The 26,645-nt window shown below is 36.7% G+C and overlaps 1 long non-coding RNA gene across 1 annotated transcript in view; it reads left to right on the top strand.

Moving 5' to 3' along the window:
• LOC102551357 (uncharacterized) overlaps window positions 1-26,645 on the top strand; it is a 51,171-nt gene that overhangs the window by 12,549 nt on the left and 11,977 nt on the right. The window contains exon 4 of the long non-coding RNA XR_005500762.2: window positions 11,834-11,892. This is a non-coding gene — a long non-coding RNA (uncharacterized LOC102551357). The remainder of the gene's footprint in view (window positions 1-11,833; window positions 11,893-26,645) is intronic.

Raw genomic sequence — 26,645 nt, 5'->3', positions numbered from 1 at the left:
TTTTCAGTTCTGATATTCTTAACTTTCCCAACTGTGTTCTTCCATGGTACTTAGCATTTAATCTCCTAGTGCTACAATGAGATCACCAAGTGTGATTAGAGTTGTAGATCACTCAGAGAGAGAAGACAGAAGATAAGAAAGACAGAAGTGACAAGTCAATGATCATAAAAGTAATCAATCGCTCAGTGGAGATTAGATTTCTGAAGCCTGTTGTCTTCTACTTACTTGTCAACATGGTAACCAGAGTGCGTCAGGAGTGCCCTCCAGAACCGAAAGATAGAAATAGTTCTTTCGCATGAGCATACATTATTTCAGTGTTCAGTTGGTTAAAGCAAACTTTATTAAACTGTATAATCAAACATCTACTTTCTGCAAAACAAATTATCTTGAGTCATGTTTGTATCAAACTACTTTTATATTAAATCATTATCATGTTTCATATTTTGCTTCCTTTACCTAAAAATCATTCATGAATTTGCATTTATAATCTAAATTTTATATTGTCATGTTTCTATTAGTGTGTATATTCAAAATGTCTTCATACCATATAACCATACTTTTGCAAAAACACCAAAGACACCAATATAACATGTCTCTTTTGCTTTAATACTTTGCACATATAAGCTAAGAACTATGAAATTTACCAGGATTAAAAAAAAAGTCTTCTTGACAAAATATTGTCATTCATTAACTCCAGGCAACATATCCAGAAACTCATCAAACCATAAACTTGTTTGTAAACACAGTAGTCAAACATTTTTTCCATTCATCTTGAACTAATGGGCAAATACTCTTTCCAAAGTTGAAAATAAGAATGCAAAAGGAGGATTGGCTTTTGAAAGTGAGAAAGAGTGAAACTTTGGGTTTAGATGTCTCATTTTCTGGCTGAGTTCATCATGGACAGATGCACACACAATAGAATGAAGCCCCACGGAGGGGGAAGGTCTGGGAGGGGAGTGAGGTGGAGAGTGGGGACATTCTCTTGGAGTTGGGGAGGAAGAATGTGATGAGGAATTGTCTGAGGGTAGACCGGGGGGCAGGGATAATGACTAGACTGTAAAAAATTTAATAATAATAATAATAATAATAACAATAATAATAATAGAAATCAAGAAACAAAAAGATGAATGCAAGAAAGTCAATTAGGGAGCTGAGCATGGTCAGTCACTTATGCGTAAGGTGATGGATGAATTCAAGTGCCTACGTAGTACCTACAATGTTGGTAGCTCAAAATCATAAAATTATTGGACAGAGGGCTCAACAATGCCATTGTAATTTGCTTTGCCTCTAAAATTAAAAGTTAAGGCAAAATATAATTAAGAAATGGTCATTGATTATAAAAATATATACAGCACTGCATGAAAAATAGTCATTTGTGTTTAACCAGCGTTTTCTAAGGAACTCCAGAAAAACAACAGCTATTAATACACTGTTATTAAATGTGATTGTTAAATTATTAAACATTAAATTATTATTAAATTAATTTATATAAATTATTAAATATTAAACATGCAATAGAAAAATGTCATAACTTCCAGGGAATAAGATAGATATTTTGAGATTTAACAGTATCCAGTCAGAAAGGTTTCAGAAACACTTAGTTTCCATTCACACAGTAAGACGACATAACAGCAAAGCATGTACTCTGGATGCTAAGATTTGAGGTGAGGAGTGCTGTCAAAATCCAAAAGGTGTGAGCCAGCAGAGTACTCTAAGTCCTAGAGATTTGTTCAAGATTCAAGATCCAGATGGAACTTCTTTGGAAGAACTCACACATTACAAAATCAAAACAAAGTGAAAAACCATCAACCTTATTTTTATTGTCCATTAAACAAAATAAATATTAAGACAGTAAAATGAGTTTGTGGTGGTGTATCAATTAAAATTTCTATAAGGAAATAAAAATATGAAAACAATTTCAAGTGCAAAGGTGTCAAGAGGAAAAACAGAAAAAGGCGACTTAGGGGCAAACGAACAATGTAAAACACGTTTTGTAACTGGGAAACAGCCTCCTGGACATGAGAAATTAAATGGGTTAACCCATGCTTAAAGATACAGTAATTAACAGTGTGGAGGGATTGAGACTTCAAGGAATCGTGAATTACACAAAACAGGCATGCAGGAGCATGAGATTCAGTTGCTTGTTCATTTGATAAAATAATGAAGTATAACAATTTCAGAAAAGATGTTTCTATGATAAATAGATATTGTTTTAGTTGACTTCCTGTGGCTGTGACAAAACGTCATGACCAAAACCACGTGGGGGAGGAAAGGGTTGGTTTTACTGTTCAATGCTCAGGTTACACACCATCACTGAGGAAGTCAGGAAAGGAACGTATGACAAGAACATGCAGGAGGAAACTGATGCAGGGCTTTGGAGAAGTGCTGCCTACTTCTTTCTCAGCCTGCTCTCTTATATAGCCCAGGAGCATCTACCTGGAAGTGACACCACCTCTAATCATCTAAGCCCTACCACATCAATAACTAATTAAGAAAATGTTCCATGGATTTGTCTTCATGCCAATATTATGCAGACATTTTCTTAATTAAAATTTCCTCTTTCCAGATATGTTCAGATTTGTAATAAGTGGACAAAAAAAGCAACCAGAACAGATAATGTTTTGGGAAACTTAAATATGGACCGCATCCAGAAAAAATAATGAGATCAATTTTTAATGCAAAATTAAATATTAAATTTTCTCTATGAAAAAAATCAGGGACTTTTACGGGGAAGAAAAATTAGAAGTTTTAATATAGTATATTGACCTATATTTTAGTAAAAAAATTAAAAAAGGAGAGACAATATTAATAGAGACTGTGGCGGTTTGAATGGCAAATGTTCCCTAAAGACTCCTGTATTTTAATGTTTTTTCCAAGTTGATAGCTGTTTTAGAAAGCGGTAAACCTTTGATAGAGAAAGAATATCACTGGAGTTGAGCTATGTAACTGTTGACGCAGAAAACAAAACAAACAAAACAAAACAAAAAGCAAACAAACTTGGTGTGACTTTCCTTCACATTGTATTAAGACGTGTCTTTGTATTTTCTTTTTTTTTTATTAACTTGAGTATTTCTTATATACATTTCTAGTGTTATTCCCTTTCCCGGTATCCGGGCAAACATCCCCCTCCCCCCTCCCCTTCCTTATGGGTGTTCCCCTCCCAACCCTCCCCCCATTGCCGCCCTCCCCCCACCAGTCTAGTTCACTGGGGGTTCAGTCTTAGCAGGACCCAGGGCTTCCCCTTCCACTGGTGCTCTTACTAGGATATGCATTGCTACCTATGAGGTCAGAGTCCAGGGTCAGTCCATGTATAGTCTTTGGGTAGGGGCTTAGTCCCTGGAAGCTCTGGTTGCTTGGCATTGTTGTACATATGGAGTCTCGAGCCCCTTCAAGCTCTTCCAGTTCTTTCTCTGATTCCTTCAACGGGGGTCCTATTCTCAGTTTAGTGGTTTGCTGCTGGCATTCGCCTCTGTATTTGCTGTATTCTGGCTGTGTCTCTCAGGAGCGATCTACATCCGGCTCCTGTCGGTCTGCACTTCTTTGCTTCATCCATCTTGTCTAATTGGGTGGCTATATATGTATGGGCCACATGTGGGGCAGACTCTGAATGGGTGTTCCTTCAGTCTCTGTTTTAATCTTTGCCTCTCTCTTGCCTGCCAAGGGTATTCTTGTTCCCCTTTTAAAGAAGGAGTGAAGCATTCACATTTTGATCATCTGTCTTGAGTTTCATTTGCTCTAGGCATCTAGGGTAATTCAAGCATTTGGGCTAATAGCCACTTATCAATGAGTGCATACCATGTATGTCTTTCTGTGATTGGGTTAGCTCACTCAGGATGATATTTTCCAGTTCCAACCATTTGCCTACGAATTTCATAAAGTCGTTGTTTTTGATAGCTGAGTAATATTCCATTGTGTAGATGTACCACATTTTCTGTATCCATTCCTCTGTTGAAGGGCATCTGGGTTCTTTCCAGCTTCTGGCTATTATAAATAAGGCTGCAATGAACATAGTGGAGCACGTGTCTTTTTTATATGTTGGGGCATCTTTTGGGTCTTTGTATTTTCAATTGTTAATTCTGGCCTGATCTTCGTATTGTTATTTATAATGGCCCGTCCTTGGTTTTATACGTGTCAATGCTTGTCCTTCCACAGCTACTTAAAAACATGAAGGACAGACAGGCCTCTATGCCTAACAGCAACCTAAGAGATGTACCTGGTGTTGCCTTGCTGATGTGATGGTTGGTTGTAATAAAGATCTGATGGCCAATGGCTGGGGCAAGAAGTGCACAGAAATGCAAGCAGAGTTAAAAGGACCTGGAAGGGAACAGACACAGACACAAGTGGAGCAGAGAGGGTAAAGATCTAATCATGTGGCCAGTCACAGTGCCTAGAATAGTCAGGGTATGTTTAGATAGTAGCTGGGAGAGAGCCCTAGCTAAACGCTTCAGCTTTAGTAAACTATGCTAGGAATCTTGGATTGATTTTCGAACTGCTGGTGGTCTGAAAAGGTACAAAAACCCAAGCAAAGACAAACAAAGAAAAGAATAGCTCTCATCTTAAAGAAAAGAGTAAGTAATTCATGCCAGAGTCATTTTGAGCGAGTGAACATAACTCAGGAGCACAGATCTAGGTTACTAAAAATCTCACGTTGTAACGTGGAGACATTTCGATGAGCGTTTATAGTTGTATAACCCAAGATAATTAACTTTTGAACCTGCAACATCTCAAGCTCTCCACAGGACTGGAATTCCAGTCAGTTCCCTCATGTCTTCAGACACAGACTCCTCTCGTGAGTCTTTGTTCACCGGCATGACACTGCTTCTCCAGGAAATTTTGTTCACGGTTCCCCTGTTCACCAATCATCACATGTTGTGCACACAGGGACCATGTATCAAATATTGTGAAGTCCCTCGTGACTAGCAGGCTTAGTCTTATGATAGGATGTATATGACACTTGAGGAGTGGGCAGGAAAGCAGTCTTTGGGAGAGCAGAATAGCTAAAAAAAAAAGGCCATTATGATCTGGATCTGAATTAATTTTTACCCTTTGTTTCTGGCATTGCATTTATATGTGGCATAAATTTTTATACTTCAAACTAAGTAATCAATATCATTTGACTCAATACAGTGAAGGTTACACATGATACAAAATAAAATTTATGAGATTGACTATATAGTCCCCCTGTTGTACAATTATTTGTTTTAGTCTTTCTCATATTTGAATAAAAATGTAAAACGAGTTAATGCAGCATTGCCTCCTCTTTTTATTACTAAATCATTGTTTAATTAATTTTTAAATCCTGGCAAATTGTACTATAGTACATTTTAGATAGCAATAAACATCAAGATTTAAAGTATAAAACATTGTGGATATTGTTATTAGACATTGATGTCTTTTGTATAGTTTGAATAAGAGGGAATTAACTAAAGTCTCTAGCTTTCTCTAATCAGAGTATATGGAGTTAAAATTTAACTAAAAAACATCTTGCCTTAACCAAATCATATTGAATAACTGGAATACATTCATATAGACAATGGAAAAACTTTAATATTTCAAATATTAGTTTAAAAGCAGTCAACAACAAGAAGGTATGTTCAATGAAAAGACATTATATATTTATTCATAATGTTATTAAAACCAAGACTAGTCATTATTTAGAAATATGCCAGGTGGAATTTATGTAAGGAGCATGAAAGGGAGGAAAGGTTTAGTTACCCGGTTCCTCAACACTGGAGATGAGATATCCAGCAAAGGCTACGGAGTTTTCTCTCAGATGATGTGAAAAACTGCACTCCTTCTGGGGGTGAGGTAAAGTAACGTGCATACAGTTCGGGTCTTTAAGTCAGAATGGAATATTTGATGTGATCTTTTTCTTTTAGGTGATGAAACATATGGGTTTTATGCCTTGAAGAAGATCATAACTATTTTAAATTTTAGTGGCCACATGTAAAAGTCTCTTATAATGCATTATTTATATAATAGACCAAAGTTTATGAACAATTTTAAATATTTCTTCAGTAGAACATGTTTTACAATCATTGAGTAATTGAGTGCTAATATTTACTGTGGGCATCAGTCTCTAAAAATATTTACAAACTTTAGGTAATGATTATTGTAAGAGCAAAGGCTTTGTTCAATAAAAATATATTTAATTACAGTTTCAGATGACCATTTAGTAAAAGGATATTAAGAAAAAATCAATACTGAAAATTTTATCTCAGGATATTAAGTACCTTTTAAAGTTTTATAACTCCTAAATTAATATAATAGTTATAGCCATATTTATTGTCAACAATCATTTATATGCTGTATCTTAAGCAGAGTCAAAAGAAAAAATTGTTCAAGAAATATATAAATCAGAGATAAAGAAGCAAGGTTAGAGAAAAAAGGAGCACACTGTTACTTTAGACTTTACCATTAGCAGATATAAACCTAAAATTTCTTTTCATTAATAATTCCATTCAATATCTAGTTTAATTTGTGTAGTTTTTTGAAGAACTATTTTTTATCATGCAAAGCCAATTTTATCAGGTTTTGCTCTGGATAGTGGTAACAGATATTTTACAGTTTTATTAAAGCAGTCTGCTTGGTTGTGATTAAAAACAAGAACAAAACAAAACAAGGTTGTTGCCTAGGATTTTGTTAAATGCAAACATAAATGTGTATGTATGTATGTATGTATGTATGTATGTATGCATATGTTTTCCTTTTTTCCTGACATGTGTTTATTATGTCAGTTCTATGTACTTCCTTTTGTGATGATTTTTTTCAGTTTTTACATTGAGACTTTCTTTTCCCACTGAGTCTCGGGATCATCTCATACATTTACACAAATAGGAGGTGGCTCCAGACCCTGCAGTCTCCTTGAGTGAGCTGAAGAAGTTCCTTTACCACTCATAAAACTCCTATGTTGCAGGCACCTGCAGTATAGTATTGTGTGTTTAAGAAGGAATGTCTGGAAACAAAGGACAAATGAAAATAAATCAAAATATTTCAAAGCCAATGAAAACCAAGATGGTCAAAAATGAAAATGTCTCAAAAGTTCCCAAAGCAAACAAAATAATGAACATGGCTAAACAGCCAGAATCCAAAATGCCTTGAGAGGCCTGAAAGCTAGCAGGAAAACTAAATGCTTAAACTAAAATGCTCTTAAACAAATGGGATACCCTAAACCAAATACTTTAATAGCAGACCCCAGAAACTGTAGGATTATCACCGAATAAACAAAATGTACTGCTGACCAAGCCAGGACACCCAAAGACCAACCCCCAAAACAACACCATCATCAAACAAACAAACAAACACCTTACTGTCAATTCACCTGAGAAAATAACTCCAAATGTCCAGAAGGCCTAGACTCTGGGAGTTCACAGAGGTACATGTCATCCATTCAAGTGAATCTTTAGGTGAGACATAGTTCATTCTCTGGGTTCTATGTTGGGTGCCTTTGCTGTTGACAAACAAAAGAAAAGAAGACAACAATAAAACAAACAAACAAACAAAAACTAATAGCTCTCATCTTAAAGGGAATAAGAGATTTTATTCTGGAGCTGGTTTGAGTGACCATGGCGTGGGAGCACACATTAATTCCATGCTCCATTGTAGAAGCATTTTATGAACTTTTGTAATTTTACAAAACAACAAAATTAATAGGTCCAGAAAAATTTAAAATACATTGCTGGGTACACCTGAGAGCCAGGGCAGGGGCAGGGAGCAGGGAGTCTAAAATGTAAACTGATGGCATTCCCAGTTCTTGGATTTGTGGGAGTTAAAGTCCTTCTAAGTTAATGGTTTTTAAGAGACCTTTTATTTAATTTATCATAAAACGTCATTCTATGTTAGTAGATCCTAAAATAATTTTTTGTTTGCTATCAAGAGATGTTTATTCAGATACAGAGTAGGGCAATCAATGGCTGGAAATCTGAAAATAGACCTCAAAATCACAGGTGATATCTTCACCGGCAAAATCCCTGCACGGTGCTGAAATCCCAGTGCATACATCGGTATCTACACACACGGACTGTTTTGGGAGATTTTTCATTCACATCCAGGCAGAGCTTTTTTTGGAGGAATGTTCATTCACAAAGACTTGCTCCAATTCTCTTCTGTCTGCTCTGTGTTTGCAGTTGACGATTTTATCTCCTTGTTCTGACTGCCATAATTCCTTGACCATCATGAATTCTCCCTTTGGAACTGTAAGCCTCAGTAAAATCTTTGTTTATAAGTTGCTTCTGACCCTGCTGTTTTATCACAGTAACAGGAGAGTAAATAATACAGAAATTGATCCCAAAGGGTATTGCCAGAAAAACCTGGATATGTTACTTTTGTTGCTGTTTTGTGGTTGGGTTTTTTGCTTTGTTTTATTTATTTTGTTGTTGTTGCTGTTGTTTTAAGATGTAGAAGACTTTGGAATTTGGACTAAAAAAAGCATTTGAATATTATCCACAATTTAATAGGCCCATAAGCCCTCAGGAGACAGTAGATTGAGAGCAATGACTGTTGTAACAGAAACTAAAGACATTTGTTCTGGTTCTTGCTCCTTGACCATGCTTACAAAATAAGACTCAGACTCAAATTATAATTGCAAATACCTTGACTATATAGGTAGGCCCTTCTCCAACTAGATCATAACCCATTTATTTTAATCTACATTCTGCCTCATGACTGATTACCTGTGCTCCGGTACCATGCATCCAATATCACATGTTCCAAGGCAAATCTATAGGACCTGGATCTTTCTCAGAATTTTCTCTGCCTCCTAGATGTCACACTTTTTATTCTACTCTTTCCTATAGGCTATAGGTTTTTTTTTTCTTTTTAATTGACAGGTGGTTAATGCATATACTATACAAGATATTCCTTTTACAAGAATCAACATTAGGAACTGGGCTAGAAGCCACTCAAATGATATTTTGACAATGTATCTGCCTGCCATCGGCTAATGTCTTGAGACCTTGACTGATAATAAACCAAAAGATTATCTACTAATTATTTTTTTGAAAATGAAGTTCCAAGACTCATAACATTGATTCTGCTCCCTGGTTATTACTAATTTTTTTATATATGCCTACGATGAAAAACACAAGTAAAAGAAAAATGTATAGTTTGGCGGTAAAAGAAACACTGGGAAGTTCCAGTGGACATTGGTGCTGAAGGAGAGGCTGGAACTTTTGAAAGGATTAGCGCAGCTAAGGAGGGGCCTCTTGCTGGAGCAACAGGAAGAATGCTCTCATGGAGAACCCCACTGAGGTAAGCTTCCAATTTGTAAAAGAGATCTCAGAGATTTTCCTCTCCTAGAAATCAAATCTGCTGCAAATGTGATGCAAATGTGCCCTGTGGAGGTGGCAGACTTTAATTCCAGAGCTTTGGAGGCAGAGCCAGGAGGATTTCCATGAGTTCAAGACTAACCTGGATTACAAAGGGAGTTCTAGAATAGCCTCCAGTGCACAAAGAAAGCCCATTTCAACAAAACAAAACAAACACAAACAAAAACCCCACGAAAATATCAAGCAAAGTTTTATTGAATTAAGGAATGTTGTCCACTTGTTATTGACTTTTGGGTGATGATACAAATACATGATTCTTGATTCAAAGAAATTAAGAGATATCTTACTTACTGGAGCTCCAATATGAGCACTTTTGGTCTGGGTAAAAGATTCAGTTTATGCCAAGTCCACACATTCCAACATAAGAGTAGTTTCATGGTAACAGAACAAAGGATGTTATATATCAGGACAATTTAAAAACACATTTTTAATTTAAATAGAATTACATCATAATCTCCATCCATTTTCTTCCTCCAGCTCCTTCCAGCTATCTTTCATTGAACTACTCCAACTCTCATGTAGGCAGCTTCTCTTTACTTATTGCCATATAAATACCTACCCACCTACCGACCTACCTACCTACCTACCTACCTACCTACCTACATACATACATACATACATGGCTAGATTCCACTGGGCTATGCTTGAGAACACAAGACCTCAAAACCTTCTCCCACAATGACACACTTCCACTAACAAGGCCACACCTCCTAATAGCGCCACTCCCTATGGGTCAAGCATTCAAATACATGAATCTGTGGGGCCATATCTATTCAAACCATCACATAGTTACTGTATCTCACCTGCTTAATTCTAATATCATGACTCTATTTTAGCTGATATTATGAAGGAGAGGAGAAAAAGTGAGTTTATGTACAGTGCTGCTCAGAAGTTAGATTGTTGTACAACTTGAGAAAACAATTTATTATGAGACATCACACAAAGAATATAAACCTGTGTCTGAGATGTCACATGCAGCAATCTTGAGAGGTAGCTTAATATGCTTGAGAAAACATTTAACAATACAGAACAGCGTTTAATCACAGAATCAGCGAGCAAAACATAAAATGTCAATAAATATAAGGCAGTTTGTAAAATGCAAACAGTGAGTGAAATACTATATGATCACTCTCTGTCCTTGCACTGTAGGCTTTCCTGTACCCTTAGCTTGAAATCGGAAGTTCCATAACTTCCACTTCATTGTATCAGGTAGGTGTCAAAGGGCTTCTACAAGCAAGGAATTCTACATATGTTTCTACTACATGTTTCAGTGTTCATTTTTATGTAAAACCAGCATGTTCATTAACCCAACTACCTTTTTTGAAACATATATATCATATTAATCTAAGGACATGTTAGATAATTATAGTAATTTTCAAATAAATTGTAAACTGAGAAAGATGACAAACTCATATTTCCATCAAAGTGAAAATAGTATTACAATATTATATTGCAATAGAATTATAGTATTTTATACCATATAGATTTAAGTGTAATAAAAATATATGTTAGCAATGCCATATAAGTTGTATGATTTTTAAACACCATTTAAGGCTGATGCGTACATTCGGTAAGACTAAATAGGGTTATTTCTCCTTACTCAAGGTGCAACTACAATCACCCTCAGTTTCACTGTCTCTTCACCCCTCTCTTGGCTTTGTCTATTTTGTAGGGCATGACAACTATATTCCTTCTTTTGCTGAGTGAGAAAGAGAAGTCAAAACAATTAAGACTGCTTTACTTTTGGACTATGTTCTCTCTCTCTCTCTCTCTCTCTCTCTCTCTCTCTATATATATATATATATATATATATATATATATATATATCCATCCATCCATCCATCTACCTACCTACCATTTATCTACCTATTTATTTATTTTTGAGGTAAGATGATGTTATTAAGTACCAAAGGCTACCCTGGTACTCAGTGTGTAGTAGGCCAAGCAGGCCGAAAGCTCCCTGGAGTCTTCCTCCTCAGCTTCTCATAGGCTGGATGGTAAATGTAAGCAACCGTACCCATTGAGAGAACATTATTTTTGTAATAATTGCTATTCAATACTTGCCTTACAAGCCTAAGATATTAAATTAGGATCACCATCTGTGAGATCATGTCCTTCTGATTTAGCCCATTCTTCATTTCATATAGGAAGATTCTGACGTAGGAAAATGAAAAGTTTCATTTTGGAAATGAAAACATAATTCTATGACCACGTATCTGAATGAAACAGGAAACACAGATGACATCACTGGTGAGGGAATGCTTTGGTTCAGAGGAGAAGCAGTCAAGGTATCCGTGTCATTTCACTAGATGCTCAATGTGGGTTAGAAGTTATTATGTCATGAGACGATGTTCTTGTTTATAACTCTCAGTAACTAACTGCTAAAGAACAAAGGGACATTATAAAATCAGATCTTAACTCTTTGAAAGAGATTACTAACTCATAATGTAGGAGCAGCTTGTTACCTATATAAGAAATCACTTGATAAATGATGCATTGTGTTTCAGGTGTGTAATCCTGGGAAAGTTGAACATAACTACAGCTTCAGGATACACTCATCTCTAAGGTAAACATCATGTAAACATTACCAAAACATAATCTGTGCCCCCTCCCCCATACAAAACTGGAGAAATGGCTTTCCTGACTGAATTCCCATCTTAATGGCCAAATGAAGTATTTAGCAAAGATATATAGAGGAAAATATATTTGATCACTTGGGCTAGCAGAACTTCAAGGAAAAAAATAATTTCCAAGATTGTTGAGACTGACTTTTGCAGAGTAACTATAGAAGAGAGTTATTTTGCCATCAGGGATACTAACTACAAAAATATTTTAAAAGTTTATGTTTCTGACATAATAATAAAGCTTCTTCTAAGAGAATACACAAAAGACATGCATTCATTGTCTTTGTGGATTTTATGTCAGGTTACATTGACGATCTTACACAGCTCTGTGTATTTGACTTATGAGCCTCTTGTACACTGGAATAATTGTGAGGCTTTAGGAAAAATAAGTGAAGGAAATATTTCTATGTATGTTAAAGAGTATTTGAGAGAATATTCATCTTGTAGAATTATGAAAATAAATGTTCAAATCATTCATTAGTGCAATCATAGTAGGTACTATATCATATAAATGTTAGAATTCTATTTCCCTTCAAAAAAATCTTAGAATATTTGGTGTCAATAGGTTTGAAAACATAGAGAATTGTGCTTCTACATTTATGAATATATATGAAAAGTAATAGGTAATAGTTTGATAACATATGTGTAATATATATGTAGCAAGTAAGGAAATAGATACCTTCAATTTGAGAAGAAAAAAGGTCTTACATGGGAAGGATACATGATTAAAAATCATGTAAGAGAACTATGTAAATACAAAAGACACACATTAGTCATGGAATCAAAGTACCAACTTTTGTCAGAACAATTCTCTACACAAAATTCACAGTGATATTCACTAATTCATTCTGGAAAGAATTTAATAAATGTAACATTGTTTTCAGGGTTATTTGAAAAGTAAGACGACATTTTGGAAGTCTTGTTTGAAATGTTCAGAGAAATAAATTTTGCACTCTAGGGATACTACTATGAAGCAGAGCCATTCTTGGTACCTAATGGCCGATGTGTCATTCCTGTGGAGCATTTTCATAGTGTGGATGGGTACACCCATCCACAGATGATTTCATGAGCATTTTGAGCACTCGTGCCTGTTAGAAATTCTTATAATAAATCCCTAAATGATAAAAGTTCGGAGTTAATGACTATTCATAGGCTCTCATGGCAAATTATTACCCTCTGTTATATTCAGTGGTAGCATTTGCATTTAAATACAATATTTTGCATTTAATATCTCCTCTTTACTTCAGTAATGAAAAATAAGACTATGTTGATAGCTAGGAAAATCTAAGAATAAAAACTAAACAAAAGAACTATTTTCTCTTGTACAATATATTAAAAAGTAAAACTAATGACATTCTCCAAAAAAGGATGGAGATTTATACCGAACAGTTTTTTTTTCCTTTTATAAAATAGTGATTCTAAAGAAATGTTTTTTCATTAATGTAAAAATGGACATTTCTAAATTCAAAAACTTTTTATCTATACCCAATTATTGTGATTTAGTCCAATAAATAATATTTATGTAAATTCTTAAAGATGTTTTATTTTATAGCTATAATAAAGTTGATACAATTTTTATGTAAAGGTACAACTTTAAAACCTTAGAATAAATTCAAGAAGTGTAATATTTCATGAATAAAATCTTGGCTGGCTGAAATAGAAAGAGTATGAATCATGAATTGAGTGCTAGCCTAGGAATATAGGAGAATGATGATGACATTAAGCAAAACCAAAAAAAAAATCATTGAAAGGAGAAAAAAACATAATTCATTATGTGCTATATTTGAAAAATGTATTTTTCATGATAATTCATAAAGACATAGGAACCAAGTCACTACTTCTGTATGTCACTCCACACTATACCTGGCCAGGTGGTTTGATTCCCTCATCACTTCTCTGACTGTTGACCTTTACAGTGAGATGTGATTTAAAAGACAAGTCAACAAAGAAACCTTCAGAAGTTATTGAAAGCAGAGCTAATTTATATATACTAGAGAGATGAACATCTTTGGATCATATTACCTTTGACAAATTTACACTTTTATCAGTGGAGAGTGTTATATACTTATGTATAATATTTAGTAATATCCACATATCATTTGCCATTATTGTTTCTTCTCTAGAGTGAAGGAAACCTTCTCAGTGATATGTAAAATAATAAGGTCAGGCTGGGAAGACTCACCAACATTTAATATTGTTACCGTCATTTTAAATATTGTCTAATCAATCCCATGAACCAAAGTGACCTTTGTACTTTACATTAACTGATGTATGTAATATTAACCCACGAAAAATGTCCTATCGAAGAACCCAATACAGACATTTGGAAATAGGCTCACAGAGGTTGTGCAGACTGTAGATAGCAAGGCCAGCACTCAAGTTTCTTCAGCATGATAGCATATATCATATGAATAAATATAGTTCTTCAAATCACTATTATTTAATAGTGACTTAAAAAATGCAGAGACCCTCATGATTCTCATTCAACATTCCTTACATGTTTAATATGGAGTTGTATCACAATAGTTTATTCAATTAAAGAAGATTAAATAGGAGCAATACCTCAATCCAACTATGAAATGTAGAGTTGTACCATATACATGTAGAAGTTATATAATGAATTATGCTCATTTCCATACCAAATTTATTTTATAAACTCAGAGAGTTGGACCCCAAGTGCAGGGGAATGTCAGGGGGAAGTAAGGGGAGTGGATGGGGGGAATACCCATGTAGGGGAGGGGATAGGGATGGGGCCTTATGGACAGGAAACCAGGAAAGGGAATACCATTTGAAAGGTAAGTAAAGAAATATATCTAATAAAAAGAAAAGAAAAGAAAAGAAGAATGAAATGGAAAAAAGTTTTCATTATTTTTAATTTTGATTTTTACTTATTTCTTTACATCCTGCTCACTGCCCTCCCCCTGGTCACCCCTACCCACAATCCTTACCCCATTTCCCCTTACTCCTCTGAGCATGTGGGAAACCCCTTGATTATCCCACCAATCCTGGCAGTTAAAGTTTTTGCAAGGCTAGGCACTTTCTTTCCCACTGAGGCCAGACAAGGCAGCCCAGTTAGAACATATCTAATACGCAGGCAACAGCTTTTGGGATAGCCCCACTCTAGTTGTTCGGAACCCACATAAAGACTAAGTTGCACATCTGCTATATATGTTCAGGAAGGCCTAGGTTCAGCTTGTGTATGATCTTTGAGTGGTGGTTTGGACTCTGAAAGCCCCAAGGTTTGAGGTTGGTTGATTCTGCTGAATGTCCTGTGGAGTTCCTATCCCCCTTTGACTGCAATCATTCCTCCTATTGTTCTATAAGAGTCCCCATGCTTCCATCCACCATTTGGCTGCTGGGTGGAGCCTCTCAGAGGACTGTGTCTGTATTATGCTGCTGTCTGAAAGCATAATGGAGTAGCATTAGTAGTGTCAGAGATTGGTGCTTTCCCATGGGATGGGTCTCAAGTTGGACCAGTTATTGGATGGCCATTTCCTCAGTCTCTGTCCCATCCCCTGTGCCTGCATTTCTTACAGACAGAATAAATTTTGCGTTGAAATATTTTTAGGTAGGGTGATGTCTCTATTACTCCACTGGGATTCTTCCTTGGCTATAGAAGGTAGCCTCTTCAAGTTCTATATCCCTATTGTTGTGAGGCACAACTAAATCCCTCCCTCCATCCCCACCCCCATCATTGATTCTTGGTTGCCTCCATTATCACAGGTCTTTGCCTCTTTCTGGAAATGTTCACCTCTTCTCACCCACTGCCAGTTACACATTTCCATTCATTTTTATGGCCATGTGGTTATTTCTCTTGTCCTTCAAACACGAAATCCTGAATCTCCCATTCACCTCCCCTTCCCCTCCCCCTCCTAGTTCTTTCTCTCCATCTGCCCCTTATGACTATTTTATTCTTATTTCTATGTGATACCCAAGCATCCTTTCTTGGGCCTTTTTTTTCTTATTTAGCTTCTTTGGGTCTGTGGAGTGTATCATGGTTATCCTCTACTTTATTAGCCAATATCCACTTATAAGTGAGTACATTCCATTCATGTACTTTCAGGACTGGGTTACCTCACTCAGGATGATGTGTCTTTAGGTTTTTCAAAGAGATATAATATAAATTGAGGAAAAGAGTTATATTTAGCGTTTCTAGGCATTTAAGATGGAAAAAATTAAAATTACTCTCATACCCAAAGAAATTTCATTTGTCTCATGGAGAAATATATATATATATACTTAAGTCACTAAAATTCAAAGAAATGTAGCATAGTGGTATTTTCAAAGTCTGGCCTCTTTATCACCACCTGTTATATGTACTAAGAATGGAGGTTGTCAAGTATGAGGATATGTACTCTGCATTGTTCAAACCCTCTCTGAGACTGACATGTCAATCAGTGGCAGTGTGCTGCCTCACATGTGAGAGTCTGAGCTTAACACCCATCAATGCAGATCAACAGTAGCAGTAATATTAATCATAATGACAAAAATAAAGTTGACATCTATGAGCAAAGACTCCTTTCATTGAATCTTCGTGTTAATTACAAATGAAAAGCCAACACCAACACAATGGCTAAATAGAGCCCCAAGAGTATAATAAATGTAAATAGGGAGCATCACAAAGAACAGATTAACAGATATTCAGACAATGCTTTCAAAGAGCATAGAATATAAGTTGCATTTCATAAAAGTAAAAAAAATAATTGGCAGAAAGACTACTCTCTTTCATTTTGAAAATATTTACATGCAAAACTGTGAACACACTGAATGAGAAATCTGCCTTGCTTTAGGTAACACTGAAGAGCTCAGCCAATGGAGCCAGTGAACTCAGTAACAAGTTGAAGTTCAGTTAGTCTATATGGATGAACAGAGAACTGGGGGTTTTAAAGGCAGTATTCAAATTATTGAAGTAGGCAGGAATTTCAAATAATTTTAAATATAATCCCCTTTCCATAATAGTCTAATCACCCTTAGCATGCAAAATAAATTCCAGTAAATCACAAAGCAGAAAAAAATAAGCTCAAATTAAAGTGGGGCTTGGATTATAACTCCATGTTAGTTGGTATTTTTAGAATGTTCAATGCAGTGGATCCATCCAGTACCAAGAAAGAAAGAAAGAAAGAAAGAAAGAAAGAAAGAAAGAAAGAGAGAAAGAAAGAAAGAGAGAAAGAAAGAAAGAAAGAAGAAAGAGAGAGAGAGAAAGGAGGGAGGGAGGGAGGGAGGGAGGGAGGGAGGGAGGGAGGGAGGGAGGGAGAGAGGGGAAAAAGGAGAAGGGAAGGTAAGGCAAGGCAAGGAAGGTAAGATGTCTGGACAGAGGGAAGGGAATATCACTGAATGGTGCAGGACTGGATAAAGGATAGACGTAGGAAGAAGAGAAGAAGAAAAGAAAGAAGAAAATAAGGGCAAATAAGAAAGGGAAGAATAGGTGGAGGATCAGAGTGAGAAATGTAGGAAGAGAGGGAAGGAGCAATAGACAGAGGATGGGTAAGAGGGAGGGGAGAGGGTCTTTCCCACTCCATTCACCTGGCCTGGAGCACTGCAATATGACTCATCTCTTCCAGTCTTGAGTGTACTGCCCTTGTGTTCTCATCTGCATGAGTTCTGCTAGTGTGAAGAAATCACATGCAGGGTAAGTTTAACACTCAAATTTCTAAATGAAATTCAATATCTACCAGGATAACTTCTTTTCTGTTATGAATATTTTTACCTATTGTGACTATACAGAAGTAATTCACTTTCATAAAACCTTTACTGTGCATTATAAATATATTTAGTAGTTTTCTATGATTTTAGACTTGCAAGTTTTTATGTCACAATGTCAAATGTCACAGTTCAAACTTTTAAAAACTGCATTTTCTTTCTAGAAATCAGGCACATGACCCTAATCTCAAGCTAAACTGCAAAGCATAATTACTTTTGATGACTGGTCTGCTCAGAAGCCTGTAATAACTCTGGGTGAGGACTGGTAATGAGTAGACCACTTTAACCTATATTTAATGTTGTTTTCAAGAAATTAAATTGTGATTTGCATTTAGATTACAATCACAGAATATGCTCATCTTATACCTTTGTCATGTAACCAGTTCCTGTAGCTTCCACAGTAGACAACACTAGAGATGGAATTTATATTGCGGCAATCATCGGTAAGGCCATTCATTCTATACAGTTCATTGTAACATTCAGATGGGAACATTTTAGACTGGTTTTCTATTTGTCATTGGTGTATAATTGGTGTTATTTAAATCATTCTGTCTATGCTATTTTATTACAATTGAGCAAACCAAACAACATACGGCATTTTAGGCAGCTATTACCAGGGAAAAGGAATGTTTCTTAAATTTATCTGGCCTTGATTGTAGATATGACTTGGATTTGGCAAAGTTCTGAGATCTTATTTCACAATGAATTAGAAAATTGTCTAATTGGAAGATTTTATTTATGTATTTGTGTGTGCTTAGTTGCTATTTAAGATATCTTCAAGGTGGTATACCAATGCATACAGTATTAAGTATTAAGTGTTAATCAAACACATCCATTAGTTAATGATCCAAATTATACCTGCCGCAAAAATGTCACCTTGGGGTACAACCAAATAAACAGTATGCATGTAGTTTACCCAGCTGCACCTTTTTTTTTATTAACTTGAGTATTTCTTATTTACATTTCAAATGTCATTCCCTTTCTCAGTTTCCGGACAAACATCCCCCTAATCCCTCCCACTACCCTTCTTTATGGGTGTTCCCCTCCCCATCCTCCCCCGATTGCCACCCTTCCCCCAATACCCACGATTACAGGGGGTTCAGTCTAAGCAGGACCAAGGGCTTCCCCTACCACTGGTGATCTTACTAGGATATTCATTGCTACCTATGAGGTCAGAGTCCAGGGTCAGTCCATGTATAGTCTTTAGGTAGTGGCTTAGTCCCTGGAAGCTCTGGTTGCTTGGCATTGTTCATAAGGGGTCTCGAGCCTTTTCAAGCTCTTCCAGTTCTTTCTCTGATTCCTTCAATGGGAGTCCTATTCTCATTTCAGTGCTTTGCTGCTGGCATTCGTCTCTGTATTTGCTGTACTCTGGCTGTGTCTCTCAGGAGAGATCTACATTCAGCTCCGATCGGTCTGCACTTCTTTGCTTCATCCACCTTGTCTAATTGGGTGGCTGTATATGTATGGGCCACATGTGGGGCAGGCTCTGAATGGGTGTTCCTTCAGTCTCTGTTTTAATCTTTGCCTCTCTTCCCTGCCAAGGGTATTCTTGTTCCCCTTTTAAAAAAGGAGTGAAGCATTCACATTTTGATCATCCGTCTTGAGATTCGTTTGTTCTAGGGATCTAGGGTAATTCAAGCATTTGGGCTAATAGCCACTTATCAATGAGTGCATACCATGTATGTCTTTCTGTGATTGGGTTAGGTCACTCAGGATGATATTTTCCAGTTCCAACCATTTACCTACGAGTTTCATAAAGTCGTTGTTTTTGATAACTGAGTAATATTCCATTGTGTAGATGTACCACATTTTCTGTATCCATTCCTCTGTTGAAGGTCATCTGGGTTCTTTCCAGCTTCTGGCTATTATAAATAAGGCTGCGATGAACATAGTGGAGCACATGTCTTTTTTATATGTTGGGGCATCTTTTGGGTATATGCCCAAGAGAGGTATAGCTGGATCCTCAGGCAGTTCAATGTCCAATTTTCTGAGGAACCTCCAGACTGATTTCCAGAATGGTTGTACCAGTCTGCAATCCCACAAACAATGGAGGAGTATTCCTCTTTCTCCGCATCCTCGCCAGCATCTGCTGTCCCCTGAGTTTTTGATCTTAGCAATTCTCACTGGTGTGAGGTGAAATCTCAAGGTTGTTTTGATTTGCATTTCCCTTATGACTAAAGATGTTGAACATTTCTTTAGGTGTTTCTCAGCTATTTGGCATTCCTCAGCTGTGAATTCTTTGTTTAGTTCTCAACCCCATTTTTAATAGGGTTATTTGTCTCCCTGCGGTCTAACTTCTTGAGTTCTTTGTATATTTTGGATATAAGGCCTCTATCTGTTGTAGGAATGGTAAAAATCTTTTCCCAATCTGTTGGTTGCCGTTTTGTCCTACCCACAGTGTCCTTTGCCTTACAGAAGCCTTACAGAAGCTTTGCAGTTTTATGAGATCCCATTTGTCGATTCTTGATCTTAGAGCATGAGCCATTGGTGTTTTGTTCAGGAAATTTTTTCCAGTGCCCTAGTTTTTCTTCTATTAGTTTGAGTGTGTCTGGTTTGATGTGGAGGTCCTTGATCCACTTGGACTTAAGCTTTGTACAGGGTGATAAGCATGGATCGATTTGCATTCTTCTACATGTTGACCTCCAGTTGAACCAGCACCATTTGCTGAAAGTGCTATCTTTTTTTCATTGAATGGTTTTGACTCCTTTGTCAAAAATCAAGTGCCCATAGGTGTGTGGGTTCATTTCTGGGTCTTCAATTCTGTTCCATTGGTCTATTTGTCTGTCTCTGTACCAATACCATGCAGTTTTTAATATTATTGCTGTGTAATACTGCTTGAGTTCAGTGATAGTGATTCCCCCTGAAGTCCTTTTATTGTTGAGAATAGTTTTAGCTATCCTGGGTTTTTTGTTATTCCAGATGAATTTGCAAATTGTTCTGTCTAACTCTTTGAAGAATTGGATTGGTATTTTGATGGGGAGTGCATTGAATCTGTAGATCGCTTCTGGTAAAATGGCCATTTTTACTATATTAATCCTGCAAATCCATGAGCATGGGAGATCTTTCCATCTTCTGAGGTCTTCTTCAATTTCTTTCTTCAGTGTCTTGAAGTTCTTATTGTACAGATCTTTTACTTGCGTGGTTAAACTCACACCGAGTTATTTTATACTGTTTGGGTCTATTATGAAGGGTGTCATTTCCCTAATTTCTTTCTGGGCTTGTTTCTCTTTTGTGTAGAGGAAGGCTACTGATTTATTTGAGTTAATTTTATACCCAGCCACTTTGTTGAAATTGTTTATCAGCTTTAGCAGTTCTCTGGTGGAACTTTTGGGATCACTTAAATATACTATCATATCGTCTGCAAATAGTGATATTTTGACTTCTTCTTTACCAATCTGTATCCCCTTGATTTCCTTTTGTTGTCTGATTGCTCTGGCTAGAACTTCAAGAACTATATTGAATAAGTAGGGAGAGAGTGGGCAGCCTTGTCTAGTCCCTGATTTTAGTGGGATTGCTTCAAGTTTCTCTCCATTTAGTTTAATGTTAGCAACTGGTTTGCTGTATATGGCTTTTACTATGTTCAGGTATGGGCCTTGAATTCCTATTCTTTCCAGGACTTTTAGCATGAAGGGGTGTTGAATTTTGTCAAATGCTTTCTCAGCATCTAATGGAATGATTATATGGTTTTGTTCTTTCAGTTTGTTTATATAATGGATCACGATGATGATTTTCCATATATTAAACCATCCCTGCATGCCTGGGATGAAGCCTACTTGATCATGGTGGATGATTGTTTTGATGTGCTCTTGGATTCGGTTTGCCAGAATTTTGTTGAATATTTTTGTGTCGATATTCATAAGGGAAATTGTTCTGAAGTTCTACTTCTTTGTTGGGTCTTTATGTGGTTTAGGTGTAAGAGTAATTGTGGCTTCATAGAAGGAATTCGCTAGTGCACTATCTGTTTCAATTTTGTGGAATAGTTTGGATATTATTGGTATGAGGTCTTCTATGAAGGTCTGATAGAATTCTGCACTAAACCCGTCTGGACCTGGGGTCTTTTTGGTTGGGCGACCTTTAATGACTGCTTCTATTTCCTTAGGAGTTATGGGGTTGTTTAACTGGTTTATCTGTTCTGGATTTAACTTCTGTACCTGGTATCTGTCTAGGAAATTGTCCATTTCCTGCAGATTTTCAAGTTTTGTTGAATATAGGTATTTATAGTAAGATCTGAAGATTTTTTGAATTTCCACTGATTCTGTAGTTATGTCTCCCATTTCATTTCTGATTTTGATACTTTGGACACACTCTCTGTGTCCTCTCGTTAGCCTGGCTAAGGGTTTATCTATCTTTTTGATTTTCTCAAAGAACCAACTTTTGGTTCTGTTGATTCTTTCTATGGTCCTTTTTGTTTCTACTTGGTGGATTTCAGCTCTGAGTTTGATTATTTCCTGTCTTCTACTCCTCCTGGGTGTATTTGCTTCTTTTTGTTCTAGAGCTTTTAGGTGTGCTGTCAAGCTGGTGATATATGCTCTCTCCTTTTTCTTTCTGCAGGCACTCAGAGCTATGAGTTTTCCTCTTAGCACTGCCCTCTATGTGTCCCATAATTTTGGGTATGTTGTACCTTCATTCTCATTAAGTTCTAAGAAGTCTTTAATTTCTTTCTTTATTTCTTCCTTGACCAGGTTATCATTGATTAGAGCATTGTTCAACACTCATGTATATGTGGGCATTCTTCCCTTATTGTTAGGCTTTAGGCTGTGGTGGTCTGATAGCACGCATGGGATTATTTCTATCATTCTGTACCTGTTGAGGCCCGTTTTTTTGACCAATTATATGGTCAATTTTGGAGAAAGTACCATCAGGAGCTGACAAGAATGTATAACCTTTTGCTTTAGGATAGAATGTTCTATAAATATCTGTTAGGTCCATTTGGTTCATGACTTCTCTTAGTCTGTCTACGTCTCTGTTTAATTTCTGTTTCAATGATCTGTCCATTGATGAGAGTGGGGTGTTGAAATCTCCTCCTATTATTGTGTGAGGTACAATGTGTGTTTTGAACTCTAGTAAGGTTTCTTTTACATATGTAGGTGCCCTTGTATTTGGGGCATAAATATTTAGGATTGAGAGTTCATCTTGGTGGATTTTTCCTTTGATGGATATGAAGTGTCCTTCCTTTACTTTTTTGATGACTTTTAGTTGAAAATTGATTTTATTTGATATTAGAATAGCTACTCCAGCTTGCTTCTTCCGACCATTTGCTTGGAAAGTTGATTTCCAGCCTTTCACTCTGAGGTAGTGTCTGTCTTTGTATCTGAGATGTGTTTCCTGTAGGCAGCAGAATGCAGGGTGCTCGTTGCATATCCAGTTTGTTAATCTATGTGTTTTTATTGGGGAATTGGGACCATTGATGTTGAGAGATATTAAGGAATAATGATTATTACTTCCTGTTATATTCATATTTGGATGTGAGGTTATGTTTGTGTGCTTTCCTCTCTTTGTTTTGTTGCCAAGACGATTAGTTTCTTGCTTTTTTTAGGGTGTGGGTTGCCTCCTTATGTTGGGCTTTACCATTTATTATCCTTTGTAGTGCTGGATTTGTAGAAAGATACTGTGTAAATTTGGTTTTGTCATGGAATATCTTGGTTTCTCCATCTATGTTAATTGAGCGTTTTGCAGGATACAGTAACCTGGGCTGGCATTTGTGTTCTCTTAGGGTCTGTATGACATCTGTCCAGGATCTTATGGCTTTCATAGTCTCTGGCGAAAAGTCTGGTGTGATTCTGATAGGTCTCCCTTTATATGTTACTTGACCTTTTTCCCTTACTGCTTTTAATATTCTTTCTTTATTTTGTGCATTTGGTGTTTTGACTATTATGTGTCGGGAGGTGTTTCTTTTCTGGTCCAAACTATTTGGAGTTCTGTAGGCTTCTTGTATGCCTATGGGTATCTCTCTTTTTAGGTTAGGGAAGTTTTCTTCTATGATTTTGTTGAAGATATTTACTGGTCCTTTGAGCTGGGAGTCTTCACTCTCTTCTATTCCTATTATCATTAGGTTTGATCTTCTCATTGAATCCTGGATTTCCTGTATGTTTTGGATCAGTAGCTTTTTCTGCTTTACATTATCTTTGACTGTTGAGTCAATGATTTCTATGGAATCTTCTGATCCTGAGATTCTCTCTTCTATCTCTTGTATTCTGTTGGTGATGCTTGTATCTACGGCTCCTTGTCTCTTCCTTTCGTTTTCTATATCCAGGGTTGTTTCCATGTGTTCTTTCTTGATTGCTTCTATTTCCATTTTTAGTTCCTTCAATTGTTTGATTGTGTTTTCCTGGAAATCTTTCAGTGCTTTTTGTGATTTCTCTCTATAGGCTTCTACTTGTTTATTTATGTTTTCCTGGAATTCTTTCAGGGATTTTTGTGATTCCTCTCTGTAGGCTTCTACTTGTTTATTTATGTTTTCCTGTGTTTCTCTAAGGGAGTTCTTCATGTCTTTCTTGAAGTCCTCCAGCATCATGATCAAATATGATTTTGAAACTAGATCTTGATTTTCTGGTGTGTTTGGGTATTCTGTGTTTGCTTTGGTGGGAGAATTGGGCTCCGAAGATGTCATGGAGTCTTGGATTCTATTGCTTGGTTTCCTGTGATTGCCTCTCCCCATCAGGTTGTCTCTGGAGTTACCTTATTCTGCTATTTCTGACAGTGGCTAGACCGTCCTATAGGCCTGTGTCAGGAGTGCTGTAGACCTGTTTTCCTGTTTTCTTTCAGCCAGTTATGGGGTCAGAGTGTTCTGCTTTCGGGCGTGTAGTTTTTCCTATCTACAGGTCTTCAGCTGTTCCTGTGGGCCTGTGTCTTGAGTTCACCAGGCACGTCACTTTGAGCAGGAAAGTTGGTCTTACCTGTGGTCCCGAGGCTCAAGTTTTCTGGTGGGGTGTTGCTTATGAGCTCTCTGTGGGGGCAGCAACCAGGAAGATCTGTGCTGCCCTTTCCGGGAGCTTCTGTGCACCAGGGTTCAAGACGGTGTTTGGCGTTTTCCTCTGGCGTCCGAGATATGGGCAGAGTGTAGTCTCTTCTGGTTTCCCAGGCGTGTTGCCTCTCTGAAGGTTGAGCTCTCCCTCCCATGGGATTTGGGTGCAGAGAACTGTTTACCCGTTCGGTCCCATCAGGTTCTGATGGTGTCTCCTGCACCTTTTTTATAGCAGGAATATATTCTTCTTTCTTTTGTGCTCATAAAGATTAGACTGTTAATGCCAGATGGAAAAGTTTGTCCAGGATAGAGGAGGAAACCCCTCTCAGCATAAGAAAATCTTTATTGACCCTCCTGATGAGATCACACCTTTCAGAGTCACAGGCAAAGCTTTATTTATTCACAGGATTACAAATCTATTGTGAAATAACAAAGGCAGGCCTGACTTTCTGTACTACCACCCTGATGAAGACATACTTCCACTAATGGGCTTCTTTCTGTACAAAAGAATGGAGACAAAAATAATGTGTGCTATAAGAATTAAGCTATACTCTGCTATGGCCAATGGTTTATTTGTTTCATGAGAAAAGTTCAGCAAGAATAGAAAAAAAATGATTAAGAATTAGTTCCTCTCAGAGAGAAGGAGAAATGATGACAAAAATGTGCAGATATCTGTTTTCATTTCAGTCATTTGATAACTTTTACATGATGAAAGTTAGATAATTCAGAGAAGTGACTCATTAGCTATTTGGGTCTAACTCAAACCCCTCTCCTTTATAATGGTTAACTATAAAGAATTCATATGTTAAAATATGACAGAACTGAATTTTTTTTACAATCAGGTTTTTCAGCCAACAATAAAAAATAATTGTATTTAATCTAAGACTTTATGGTTTATCACATCCTATGGATATATGTGTTTTACATAACAACACTAATATAGAACATTAAAGGTTTATACTTGGTTAAGCAAGATTATATTGTCAGTTTTATTCTTACCAGAGGTGGTGTCATCATCACTGGAGTATTTGGAGAACAGAAATGGGGAATATTATCATATTTCATTATATGCATATGCAATGTTATCACTAATAAAGAAAAATTGTAACTAAAATAAAGGAGGCCAGTTCTCTGACATAGTGGCTAGTGCCTTTGTTTCTGACCCTGTCTGCAGAATTTCATGATAACCTCTATCTTCAGCTCTTTATCTCGGTGCTTTGAATTAAAGTTGACCTACATTGTAGCATGTATCAGAACAATATTTTATAGTTCAATAGTTTTCCATTTTATGACATATGACATATTGTTCAGGAGGTATGTGTCTGCAGCACAAAACAATTTACTCACCTCAATCATGGCCATGTCTCTTACTGAGTCTCAGCTTTGCCTTGGTGCAGGGATTGTTTTGGATGGATGTGTTTGCTTGCATGGACCACCATGAAGCTAGCAGCATCCTCCATGTACTAAGGTGGTTGACAATGTCCCTGAAACTTTACCTTCCCAAATACAATCTACACGCAGTGATCTCTACCTCCCATATCTTATGTAGTAACAAACTGGTGGTTTGAGTGAGAATGATCCCATTTAATTACATATTTGAATGTTTGTTTTTCAGTGATTTGAACTATTTGATAAGAATTAGGAGATAATTCTTGGAGGAGGTGTTGCATAGGAAATAGGCTTTGAGGTTTTAAAATCCTATGCTATTTCCAGTTAGCGCTCTCCCTCTGCCTCTGAATTGGGGTTAAGTTGTAAATTCTTAGCTACTGATCAATCTCATACATGCCTACCTGCTTCCATGGTTCCTGTCTTGAAGATAATAGAACTGTAAACCTCAATATATTCTCTTTAATGAACTACCTTCACCATTGTGTCTCTGAACTAAAATAGAAAAGCAGCTAAGAAATCAGCTAAAGGATAAGATAAGTAGAATGTTAGGATGTAAGTTACGGAATGAGCTGTTTCTTTGCACACAGGAGGTTTTGCACTCTGTATGTGGTAATCATGTTGAAATGAGTGAATTTGACAGTG

The sequence above is a fragment of the Rattus norvegicus genome, chromosome 2 (genome assembly GCF_036323735.1).
Source record: "Rattus norvegicus strain BN/NHsdMcwi chromosome 2, GRCr8, whole genome shotgun sequence".
Classification (NCBI taxonomy): domain Eukaryota; kingdom Metazoa; phylum Chordata; class Mammalia; order Rodentia; family Muridae; genus Rattus; species Rattus norvegicus.
Note: the sequence above shows the minus strand (reverse complement) of the source record. Positions and strands in the feature narration are given on the sequence as shown.